This window comes from Cetorhinus maximus, chromosome 28 (genome assembly GCF_964194155.1).
Source record: "Cetorhinus maximus chromosome 28, sCetMax3.hap1.1, whole genome shotgun sequence".
Lineage (NCBI taxonomy): Eukaryota > Metazoa > Chordata > Chondrichthyes > Lamniformes > Cetorhinidae > Cetorhinus > Cetorhinus maximus.
This window is the reverse complement of record NC_135906.1, coordinates 11,259,158-11,272,190: the sequence shown is the minus strand read 5'-3', so window position 1 is coordinate 11,272,190 and position 13,033 is coordinate 11,259,158.

Genomic DNA, 13,033 nt, shown 5'->3' with positions numbered 1-13,033 from the left:
TTCAGCAGGGTAAGGGTTACTCACTGTGTATTTGTACAGATTCAGCAGGGTAAGGGTTACTCACTTTGTATTCGTACAGAGTCACTGTTTATTCAACAGGGTAAGGGTTACTCGCTGTGTATTGTACAGATTCAACAGGGTAAGGGTTACTCGCTGTGTATTTGTTCAGATTCAGCAGGGTAAGGGTTACTCACTGTGTATTGTACAGATTTAGCAGGGTAAGAGTTACTCACTGTGTATTTGTACAGATTCAGCTGGGTAAGGGTTACTCACTGTGTATTGTACAGATTCAGCAGGGTAAGGGTTACTCACTGTGTATTTGTACAGATTCAGCAGGGTAAGGGTTACTCACTGTGTATTTGTGCAGATTCAGCTGGATAATGTTTACTCACTGTGTATTTGTACAGATTCAGCAGGGTAAGGGTTACTCACTTTGTATTGTTCAGATTCAGCAGGGTAAGGGTTACTCACTGTGTATTGTACAGATTTAGCAGGGTAAGATTTACTCACTGTGTATTTGTACAGATTCAGCAGGGTAAAGGTTACTCACTGTGTATTGCACAGAATCAGCAGGGTAAGTGTTACTCACTTGGTATTTGTACCGATTCATCAGGGTAAGGGTTACTCACTGTGTATTTGTGCAGAGTCACTGTTTATTCAGCAAGGTAAGGGTTACTCACTGTGTATTGTACAGATTCAGCAAGGTAAGGGTTACTCACTGTGCATTGTACAGATTCAGCAAGGTAAGGGTTACTCACTGTGTATTGAACAGATTCCGCAGGGTAACGGTTACTCATTGTGTATTGTACAGATTCAGCCGGGTAAGGGTTAGTCACTGAGTATTTGTGCAGAGTCACTGTTTATTCAGCAGGGTAAGGGTTACTCACTGTGTATTGTACAGATTCACCATGGAAAGCGTTACTCACTTTATATTGTACAGATTCAGCAGGGTAAGGGTTACTCACTGTGTATTGTACAGATTCAGCAGGGTAAGGGTTACTCACTTTGTATTTGTACAGATTCAGCAGGGTGAGGATTACTCACTGTGTATTGTACAGATTGAGCAGGGTAAGGGTTACTCACTGTGTATTGTACAGATTCAGCAGGGTAAGGATTACTCACTGTGTATTTTTCCTGATTCAGCATGGTAAGGGTTACTCACTGTGTATTTGTGCAGATTCAGCAGGGTAAGGGTTACTCACTATGTATTTGTACACGTTCAGCAGGGTAAGGGTTAGTCAGTTTGTATTGTACAGATTCAGCAGGGTAAGGGTTACTCACTGCGTATTTGTACAGAGTCGCTGTTTATTCATCAGGGTAAGAGTTACTCACTGTGTATTGTCCAGATTCAGCAGGGTAAGGGTTACTCACTGTTTATTTGTACAGATTCAGCAGGGTTAGGATTACTCACTGTGTATTGTACAGATTCAGCAGGGTAAGGGTTACTCACTGTGAATTGTTCAAATTCAACAGTGTAAGGGTTACTCACTGTGTATTGTACAGATTCAGCAGGGTAAGGGTTACTCACTGTGTATTGTACAGATTCAGCAGGGTATGGGTTACTCACTGTGTATTGTACAGATTCATCAGGGTAAGAGTTACTCACTGTGTATTTGTACAGATGCAGCAGGATAAGGGTTACTCACTGTGTATTTTTGCAGAGTCACTGTTTATTCTGCAGCGTAAGAGTTACTCACTGTGTATTGTACAGATTCAGCAGGGTAATGGTTACTCACTGTATTGTATTGATTCAGCAGGGTAAGGGTTACTCACTGTGAATTGTACAGATTCAGCAAGATAAGGGTTACTCACTGTGTCTTGTACAGATTCAGCAGGGTAAGGATTAATCACCGTGTATTTGTACAGAGTCTCTGTTTATTCAGCAGGGTATGGGTTACTCACTGTGTATTGTAAAGATTCAGCAGGGTAAGGGTTACTCACTGTGTATTTGTACAGATTCAGCAGGGTAAGGGTTACTCACTGTTCATTTGTACAGATTCAACAGAGTAAGGGTTACCCACTGTGTATTGTACAGATTCAGCAGGGTAAGGGTTACTCACTGTGTATTGTGTTGATTCAGCAGGGTAAGAGTTACTCACTGTGAATTGTACTGATTCAGCAGGGTAAGGGTTACTCACTATGTATTGTACTTATTCAGCAGGGTAAGGGTTACTCACTGTGTATTTGTAAAGAGTCACTGTTTATTCAGCAGGGTAAGGGTTACTCACGGTGCATTGTACAGATTCAGCAGGTTACGGGTTTCTCACTCTGTATTTGTACAGATTCAGCAGGGTAAGGGATACTCACTGTGTACTTGTACAATTTCAGCAGGGTAAGGGTTACTCACTGTGTATTGTACAGATTTAGCAGGGTAAGAGTTACTCACTGTTAATTTGTACAGATTCAGCAGGGTAAGGGTTACTCACTCTGTATTGTACATATTCAGCAGGGTAAGGATTACTCACTGAGTATTTGTACAGATTCAGCAGGGTAAGGCTTACTCACTGTGTATTGTACAGAATCAGCAGGGTAAGAGTTACTCACTTTGTATTTGTACCAATTCATCAGGGTATGGGTTACTTACTGTGTATTGTACAGATTCATCAGGGTAAGAGTTACTCACTGTGTATTTGTACAGATGCAGCAGGATAAGGGTTACTCACTGTGTATTTTTACCAATTCATCAGGGTAAGGGTTACTCACTGTGTATTTGTGCAGAGTCACTGTTTATTCTGCAGCGTAAGGGTTACTCACTGTGTATTGTACAGATTCGGCAAGGTAAGGGTTACTCACTGTGCATTGTACAGATTCAGCTGGGTAAGGGTTATTCACTGTGTATTTGTACAGATTCAGCAGGGTAGGGGTTACTCACTGTGTATTTGTCCAGATTCAGCATGGTAAGGGTTACTCACTGTGTATTTGTACACATTCAGCAGGGTAAGGGTTACTCACTGTGTACTTGTACACATTCAGCTGGTTAAGGGTTACTCACTTTGTATTGTACAGATTCAGCAGGGTAAGGGTTACTCACTGTGTATTGTACAGATTCATCAGGGTAAGAGTTACTCACTGTGTATTTGTACAGATGCAGCAGGATAAGGGTTACTCACTCTGTATTTGTGCAGAGTCACAGTTTATTCAGCAGCGTAAAGGTTACTCACTGTGTATTGTAAAGATTCAGCAGGGTAAGGGTTACTCACTGTGTATTGTACAGATTCAGCAGGGTAAGGGTTCTTCACTGTGTATTTGTACAGATTCTGCAGGGTAAGGATTACTCACTGTGTATTTGTACAGATTCTGCACGGTAAGGGTTTCTCACTGTGTATTGTACAGATTCAGCCGGGTAAGGGTTACACACTGTGTATTGTACAGATTCAGCAGGGTAAGGTTTTTTCACTGTGTATTGTACAGGTTCAGCAGGGTAAGGATTACTCACTGTGTATTGTACAGATTCAGCAGGGTAAGGATTAATCACCGTGTATTTGTACAGAGTCTCTGTTTATTCAGCAGGGTATGGGTTACTCACTGTGTATTGTACAGATTCAGCAGGGTAAGGGTTACTCACTGTGTATTTTGTCAGATTCAGCATGGTAAGGGTTTCTCAATGTGTATTGTACAGATTCAGCAGGGTAAGGGTTACTCACTGTGTATTGTACAGATTCAGCAGGGTAAGGATTACTCACTGTGTATTGTACAGATTCAGCAGGGTAAGGATTAATCACCGTGTATTTGTACAGAGTCTCTATTTATTCAGCAGGGTATGGGTTACTCACTGTGTATTGTACAGATTCAGCAGGGTAAGGGTTACTCACTATTATACAGATTCAGCAAGGTAAGGATTACTCACTGTGTATTTTTACAGATTCAGCAGGGTAAGAGTTACTCACTGTGTTGTACAGATTCAGCAGGGTAAGGGTTACTCACTATGATACAGATTCAGCAGGGTAATGGTTACTCACCATGTATTGTACAGATTCAGCAGGGTAAGGGTTACTCACTGTATTATACAGATTCAGCAGGGTAAGGGTTACTCACTGTGTATTTGTACAGATTCAGCAGGGTAAGGGTTACTCACTTTGTATTCGTACAGAGTCACTGTTTATTCAACAGGGTAAGGGTTACTCGCTGTGTATTGTACAGATTCAACAGGGTAAGGGTTACTCGCTGTGTATTTGTTCAGATTCAGCAGGGTAAGGGTTACTCACTGTGTATTGTACAGATTTAGCAGGGTAAGAGTTACTCACTGTGTATTTGTACAGATTCAGCTGGGTAAGGGTTACTCACTGTGTATTGTACAGATTCAGCAGGGTAAGGGTTACTCACTGTGTATTTGTACAGATTCAGCAGGGTAAGGGTTACTCACTGTGTATTGTACAGATTTAGCAGGGTAAGATTTACTCACTGTGTATTTGTACAGATTCAGCAGGGTAAAGGTTACTCACTGTGTATTGCACAGAATCAGCAGGGTAAGTGTTACTCACTTGGTATTTGTACCGATTCATCAGGGTAAGGGTTACTCACTGTGTATTTGTGCAGAGTCACTGTTTATTCAGCAAGGTAAGGGTTACTCACTGTGTATTGTACAGATTCAGCAAGGTAAGGGTTACTCACTGTGCATTGTACAGATTCAGCAAGGTAAGGGTTACTCACTGTGTATTGAACAGATTCCGCAGGGTAACGGTTACTCATTGTGTATTGTACAGATTCAGCCGGGTAAGGGTTAGTCACTGAGTATTTGTGCAGAGTCACTGTTTATTCAGCAGGGTAAGGGTTACTCACTGTGTATTGTACAGATTCACCATGGAAAGCGTTACTCACTTTATATTGTACAGATTCAGCAGGGTAAGGGTTACTCACTTTGTATTTGTACAGATTCAGCAGGGTGAGGATTACTCACTGTGTATTGTACAGATTGAGCAGGGTAAGGGTTACTCACTGTGTATTGTACAGATTCAGCAGGGTAAGGATTACTCACTGTGTATTTTTCCTGATTCAGCATGGTAAGGGTTACTCACTGTGTATTTGTGCAGATTCAGCAGGGTAAGGGTTACTCACTATGTATTTGTACACGTTCAGCAGGGTAAGGGTTAGTCAGTTTGTATTGTACAGATTCAGCAGGGTAAGGGTTACTCACTGCGTATTTGTACAGAGTCGCTGTTTATTCATCAGGGTAAGAGTTACTCACTGTGTATTGTCCAGATTCAGCAGGGTAAGGGTTACTCACTGTTTATTTGTACAGATTCAGCAGGGTTAGGATTACTCACTGTGTATTGTACAGATTCAGCAGGGTAAGGGTTACTCACTGTGAATTGTTCAAATTCAACAGTGTAAGGGTTACTCACTGTGTATTGTACAGATTCAGCAGGGTAAGGGTTACTCACTGTGTATTGTACAGATTCAGCAGGGTATGGGTTACTCACTGTGTATTGTACAGATTCATCAGGGTAAGAGTTACTCACTGTGTATTTGTACAGATGCAGCAGGATAAGGGTTACTCACTGTGTATTTTTGCAGAGTCACTGTTTATTCTGCAGCGTAAGAGTTACTCACTGTGTATTGTACAGATTCAGCAGGGTAATGGTTACTCACTGTATTGTATTGATTCAGCAGGGTAAGGGTTACTCACTGTGAATTGTACAGATTCAGCAAGATAAGGGTTACTCACTGTGTCTTGTACAGATTCAGCAGGGTAAGGATTAATCACCGTGTATTTGTACAGAGTCTCTGTTTATTCAGCAGGGTATGGGTTACTCACTGTGTATTGTAAAGATTCAGCAGGGTAAGGGTTACTCACTGTGTATTTGTACAGATTCAGCAGGGTAAGGGTTACTCACTGTTCATTTGTACAGATTCAACAGAGTAAGGGTTACCCACTGTGTATTGTACAGATTCAGCAGGGTAAGGGTTACTCACTGTGTATTGTGTTGATTCAGCAGGGTAAGAGTTACTCACTGTGAATTGTACTGATTCAGCAGGGTAAGGGTTACTCACTATGTATTGTACTTATTCAGCAGGGTAAGGGTTACTCACTGTGTATTTGTAAAGAGTCACTGTTTATTCAGCAGGGTAAGGGTTACTCACGGTGCATTGTACAGATTCAGCAGGTTACGGGTTTCTCACTCTGTATTTGTACAGATTCAGCAGGGTAAGGGATACTCACTGTGTACTTGTACAATTTCAGCAGGGTAAGGGTTACTCACTGTGTATTGTACAGATTTAGCAGGGTAAGAGTTACTCACTGTTAATTTGTACAGATTCAGCAGGGTAAGGGTTACTCACTCTGTATTGTACATATTCAGCAGGGTAAGGATTACTCACTGAGTATTTGTACAGATTCAGCAGGGTAAGGCTTACTCACTGTGTATTGTACAGAATCAGCAGGGTAAGAGTTACTCACTTTGTATTTGTACCAATTCATCAGGGTATGGGTTACTTACTGTGTATTGTACAGATTCATCAGGGTAAGAGTTACTCACTGTGTATTTGTACAGATGCAGCAGGATAAGGGTTACTCACTGTGTATTTTTACCAATTCATCAGGGTAAGGGTTACTCACTGTGTATTTGTGCAGAGTCACTGTTTATTCTGCAGCGTAAGGGTTACTCACTGTGTATTGTACAGATTCGGCAAGGTAAGGGTTACTCACTGTGCATTGTACAGATTCAGCTGGGTAAGGGTTATTCACTGTGTATTTGTACAGATTCAGCAGGGTAGGGGTTACTCACTGTGTATTTGTCCAGATTCAGCATGGTAAGGGTTACTCACTGTGTATTTGTACACATTCAGCAGGGTAAGGGTTACTCACTGTGTACTTGTACACATTCAGCTGGTTAAGGGTTACTCACTTTGTATTGTACAGATTCAGCAGGGTAAGGGTTACTCACTGTGTATTGTACAGATTCATCAGGGTAAGAGTTACTCACTGTGTATTTGTACAGATGCAGCAGGATAAGGGTTACTCACTCTGTATTTGTGCAGAGTCACAGTTTATTCAGCAGCGTAAAGGTTACTCACTGTGTATTGTAAAGATTCAGCAGGGTAAGGGTTACTCACTGTGTATTGTACAGATTCAGCAGGGTAAGGGTTCTTCACTGTGTATTTGTACAGATTCTGCAGGGTAAGGATTACTCACTGTGTATTTGTACAGATTCTGCACGGTAAGGGTTTCTCACTGTGTATTGTACAGATTCAGCCGGGTAAGGGTTACACACTGTGTATTGTACAGATTCAGCAGGGTAAGGTTTTTTCACTGTGTATTGTACAGGTTCAGCAGGGTAAGGATTACTCACTGTGTATTGTACAGATTCAGCAGGGTAAGGATTAATCACCGTGTATTTGTACAGAGTCTCTGTTTATTCAGCAGGGTATGGGTTACTCACTGTGTATTGTACAGATTCAGCAGGGTAAGGGTTACTCACTGTGTATTTTGTCAGATTCAGCATGGTAAGGGTTTCTCAATGTGTATTGTACAGATTCAGCAGGGTAAGGGTTACTCACTGTGTATTGTACAGATTCAGCAGGGTAAGGATTACTCACTGTGTATTGTACAGATTCAGCAGGGTAAGGATTAATCACCGTGTATTTGTACAGAGTCTCTATTTATTCAGCAGGGTATGGGTTACTCACTGTGTATTGTACAGATTCAGCAGGGTAAGGGTTACTCACTATTATACAGATTCAGCAAGGTAAGGATTACTCACTGTGTATTTTTACAGATTCAGCAGGGTAAGAGTTACTCACTGTGTTGTACAGATTCAGCAGGGTAAGGGTTACTCACTATGATACAGATTCAGCAGGGTAATGGTTACTCACCATGTATTGTACAGATTCAGCAGGGTAAGGGTTACTCACTTTGTCTTGTACAGATTCAGTTGGGTAAGGGTTAATCACTGTGTATTTGTACAGAGTCTCTGTTTATTCAGCAGGGTATGGGTTACTGACTGTGTATTGTACAGATTCAGCAGGTTAAGGGTTACTCACTGTGTATTTGTACAGATTCAGCAGGGTAAGGGTTACTCTCTGTTCATTTGTACAGATTCAGCATGGTAAGGGTTACTCACTGTGTATTGTATAGATACAGCGGGGAAAGAGTTACTCACTGTGAATTGTACTGATTCAGCAGGGTAAGGGTTTCTCACTTTGTATTGTACATATTCAGCAGGGTAAGGGTTACTCGCTGTGTATTTGTACAGATTCAGCAGGGTAAGGGTTACTCACTGTGTATTGTACCGATTCAGCAGTTTACGGGTTACTCACTGTGCATTTGTACAGATTCAGCAGGGTAAGGGTTACTCTCTGTGTATTTGTACAGATTCAGCAGGGCAAGGTTTACTCACTGTGTATTTGTACAGATTCAGCAGGGCAAGGGTTACGCACTGTGTATTTGTGCAGATTCAGCTGGATAAGGGTTACTAACTGTGTATTTGTACAGATTCAGCAGGGTAAGGGTTACTCACTTTGTATTGTTCAGATTCAGCAGGGTAAGGGTTACTCACTGTGTATTGTACAGATTTAGCAGGGTAAGAGTTACTCACTGTATATTTGTACAGATTCTGCAGGGTAAGGGTTAGTCACTGTGTATTGTACAGATTCAGCAGGGTAAGGGTTACTCACTGTGTATTTGTACAGATTCAGCAGGGTAAGGGTTACTCACTTTGTATTGTTCAGATTCAGCAGGGTAAGGGTTACTCACTGTGTATTTGTACAGATTCAGCAGGGTAAGGGTTACTCACTGTGTATTGTACTGATTCAGCAGGGTAAAGATTACTCACTGTGTATTTGTACAGATTCAGCAGGGTAAGGTTTACTCACTGTGTATTGCACAGAATCAGCAGGGTAAGTGTTACTCACTTGGTATTTGTACCGATTCATCAGGGTAAGGGTTACTCACTGTGTATTTGTGCAGATTCAGCAAGGTAAGGGTTACTCACTGTGCATTGTACAGATTCAGCCGGGTAAGGGTTACTCACTGTGTATTGAACAGATTTAGCAGGGTAACGGTTACTCACTGTGTATTGTACAGATTCAGCCGGGTAAGGGTTAGTCACTGTGTATTTGTGCAGAGTCACTGTTTATTCAGCAGCGTAAGGGTTACTCACTGTGTATTGTACAGATTCAGCAAGGTAAGGGGTACTCACTGTGCATTGTACAGATTCAGCAGGGTAAGGGTTACTCACTCTGTATTGAACAGATTCAGCAGGGTAACGGTTACTCACTGTGTATTGTACAGATTCAGCCGGGTAAGGGTCAGTCACTGTGTATTTGTGCAGAGTCACTGTTTATTCAGCAGGGTAAGGCTTACTCACTGTGTATTGTACAGATTCACCAGGGAAAGGGTTACTCATTGTGTATTGTACAGATTCAGCAGGGTAAGGGTTACTCACTGTGTATTGTACAGTTTCAGCAGGGTAAGGATTACTCACTGTGTATTTGTACAGATTCAGCAGGGTAAGAGTTACTCACTGTGTATTGTACAGATTCAGCAGGGTAAGGGTTACTCACTGTGTATTATACAGATTCAGCAGGGTAAGGGTTACTCACTGTATTATACAGATTCAGCAGTGAAAGGGTTACTCTCTGTGTATTGTACAGATTCAGCAGGGTAAGGTTTACTCACTGTGCATTGTACATATTCCGCAGGGTTTTGGTTGCTCACTGTGTATTTGTGCAGAGTCACTGTTTATTCAGCAGGGTAAGGGTTACTCACTGTGTATTGTACAGATTCAGCAGGGTAACGGTTACTCACTGTATTGTACAGATTCAGCAGGGTAAGGGTTACTCACTGTATTGTACTGATTCAGCAGGGTGAGTGTTACTCACTGTGTATTTTACAGATTCTGTTGGGTAAGTGTTACTCACTGTGTATTGTACAGATTCAGTAGGGTATGAGTTACTTACTTTGTATTGTACAGATTCAGCAGGGTAAGGGTTACTCACTGTATTATACAGATTCAGCAGGGTAAGGGTTACTCACTGTTATTTGTACAGATTCAGCAGGGTAAGGGTTACTCACTTTGTATTCGTACAGAGTCACTGTTTATTCAGCAGGGTAAGGGTTACTCGCTGTGTATTGTACAGATTCAGCAGGGTAAGGGTTACTCACTGTATTTGTACAGATTCAGCAGGGTAATGGTTACTCACTGTGTATTGCACAGATTCAGCAGCGTAAGGTTTACTCATTGTGTATTGTACCGATTCAGCAGGGTAAGGATTACTCACTGTGTATTTGAACAGATTCAGCAGGGTAAGGGTTACTCACTGTGTATTGTTCAGATTCAGCAAGGTAAGGGTTACTCACTGTGTATTTGTACATATTCTGCAGTGTAAGGGTTACTCACTGTGTATTTGTACAGATTCAGCAGGGTAAGGGTTACTCACTGTGTATTTGTGCAGAGTCGCTCCTAATTCAGCAGCGTAAGGGTTACTCACTGTGTATTGTACAGATTCAGCAGGGTAAGGGTTACTCACTGTGTATTGCATAGATTCAGCAGGATAAGGGTTATTCACTGTGTATTGTCCAGATTCAGGAGGGTAAGGGTTACTCACTGTGTATTGTACAGATTCAGCAGGGTAAGAGTTACTCACTGTGTATTGTACAGATTCAGCAGGGTAAGGGTTACTCACTGTGCGTTTTACAGATTCATCACGGTAAGAGTTACTCACTGTGTATTGTACTGATTCAGCAGGGTAATAGTTACTCACTGTGTATTGTACAGATTCAGCAGGGTAAGAGTTACTCACTGTGTATTGTACTGATTCAGCAGGGTAATAGTTACTCACTGTGTATTATACTGATTCAGCATGGTAAGGGTTACTCACTGTGTATTGTACAGATTCAGTAGGGTAAGAGTTACTCACTGTGTATTGTACAGATTCAGCAGGGTAAGGGTTACTCACTGTGTATTGTACAGATTCAGTAGGGTAAGGGTTTCTCACTGTGTATTGTAAGGAGTCATCAGGCTATGGGTTAATCCCTGTGTATTGTATAGATTCAGCAGGGTAAGGGTTACTCACTGTGTATTGTACAGTTTCAGCAGGATAAGGGTTTCTCACTGTGTATTGTATAGAGTCATCAGGGTAAGGGTTAATCCCTGTGTATTGTATAGATTCAGCAGGGTAAGGGTTACTCACTGTGTATTGTACAGTTTCAGCAGGATAAGGGTTTCTCACTGTGTATTGTATAGAGTCATCAGGGTATGGGTTAATCCCTGTGTATTGTATAGATTCAGCAGGGTAAGGGTTACTCACTGTGTATTGTGTAGATTCATTAGGGTAGGGGTTACTCACTGTGTATTTTTACATTCAGCAGGGTAAGGGTTACTCACTGTCTATTTGTACAGATTCAGCAGGGTAAGGGTTACTCATTTTACATCTGTACAGAGTCACTGTTAATTCAGCTGGGTAAGTGTTACTCACTCTGTATTTGTACCCTCAATGCATATTGTCATCATCCTCCTGCAACCGAGCGACCCTTAGAGCTTCCACTGCTTCTCCATGACAGGAGCATTATCACAAAGGGTATTTGCGCTGCCATAATCCAGACAGGAGTCAAACATTCATAGGTGCAATGCGAGGATCATTTTGTTCTCCTCACTGCAAATCTAGCAGCTATAAATGCATCCCAAGCACGCCTGCCTCGGCTGACCAGAGCGAGGGCCTCATCTCCATTATCGTCACCTTTGACAACCTCTTCACCATCATCACAGTCAATGTCCTCCTCATCAGAGGAGACCCCCTCCTCAGCTAGCTCTTCTCCCCGTTGCAGCGCCAGGTTGTAAAGGGTGCAGCAGGTGACGATGATGCGTGATACCCTCTGTGGACTGTATTACAGGGCTCCAGGTGACCGGTCCAGGCACTGGAACCTCATCTTCAGCATCCCGATGGTTTGCTCCATCAAGTTGCGAGTTGCAGCATGAGCCTCATTAAACCTTCACTCTGCTGCAGTCTGAGGCTGCCACACGGGTGTCATCAGCCGCGTCCTCTGTGGGTGGCCCTTGTCCCCGAGGAGCCATCTCTGCAGCCTCTGTGGGCCCTGGACGATGTCAGTGATCTGTGACCGACTGAGAATGTAGGAGTCATGGACACTCCCTGGAAACCGTGCACAGACCTGCAGGATGTGTTTGTGGTGGTCACACACCAGCTGCACATTCAGTGAATGGAATCCCTTGTGGGTGACATAGTTGACCGTGTGTTGCGATGGAGATCTGAGCGCCAAGTGAGTGCAGTCGATGGCACCCTGTACCTGAGATCTGGGCAAATCCAATCGCTCTTGTATCCTGGCTGTCCTGGTCCCGGGCAAAATGTACAAAGTTGTGTGTCCTCATGAAGATGGCATCCGTGGCCTTGTGTGTGTGTTTGTTGGCAAAGGCTTGTGATATCCCACAGTGGTCACCTGTGGAGCCCTGAAAGGAGCCACTGACATAGAAATTGAGCACCGTGGTCACTTTCACTACCCCAGCACCCCCTTATTCCTGAGGGTGCTGCTTCTACCTTTGCACAGCCAGGAGCCTCAGTCACTCTCTTCTCCGTAGTCTTCACTCTCTGTAAGTCACGAGGCATACAGCTAGTACACCAGGCTCCATGATCCTGATGTACTCCTCCTGCAGAATGAAAGGGAGAGCGAAGTGTGGGTTACCTTGGGTGCAATAAGAACCTCTCTTGGTTAAGTCTGAGGGCCCCTTAACACATCCCAGAGAGTGCTGACCACCACTTGGATGGCCAGAGATTAGTGCGCTGCATGGCTGCCTGAAACCCCACCCACCCCCACCCCACTCCACCTGACCGATTGGCAGCAGCTTTGCCCACTGGAATGCAGGCTGTGCTCTCAGCTCAGGCACAGGCATTCTCCTAACCCGCACTGCAAGGCTGCACTGTTAGCTTGAACCATGGGGGAGACTGGTCCAAACCGGGATGATGACATTGCCAGGGGCTGTGAGCACCTCCACCAGTGACTGCCCCACAGCCAGTTTAGCGAGGAGATTGTACAATGTGCCCAGTCGTCCAACTGCTCTGCAGCCCACTGAAACCCTCATTA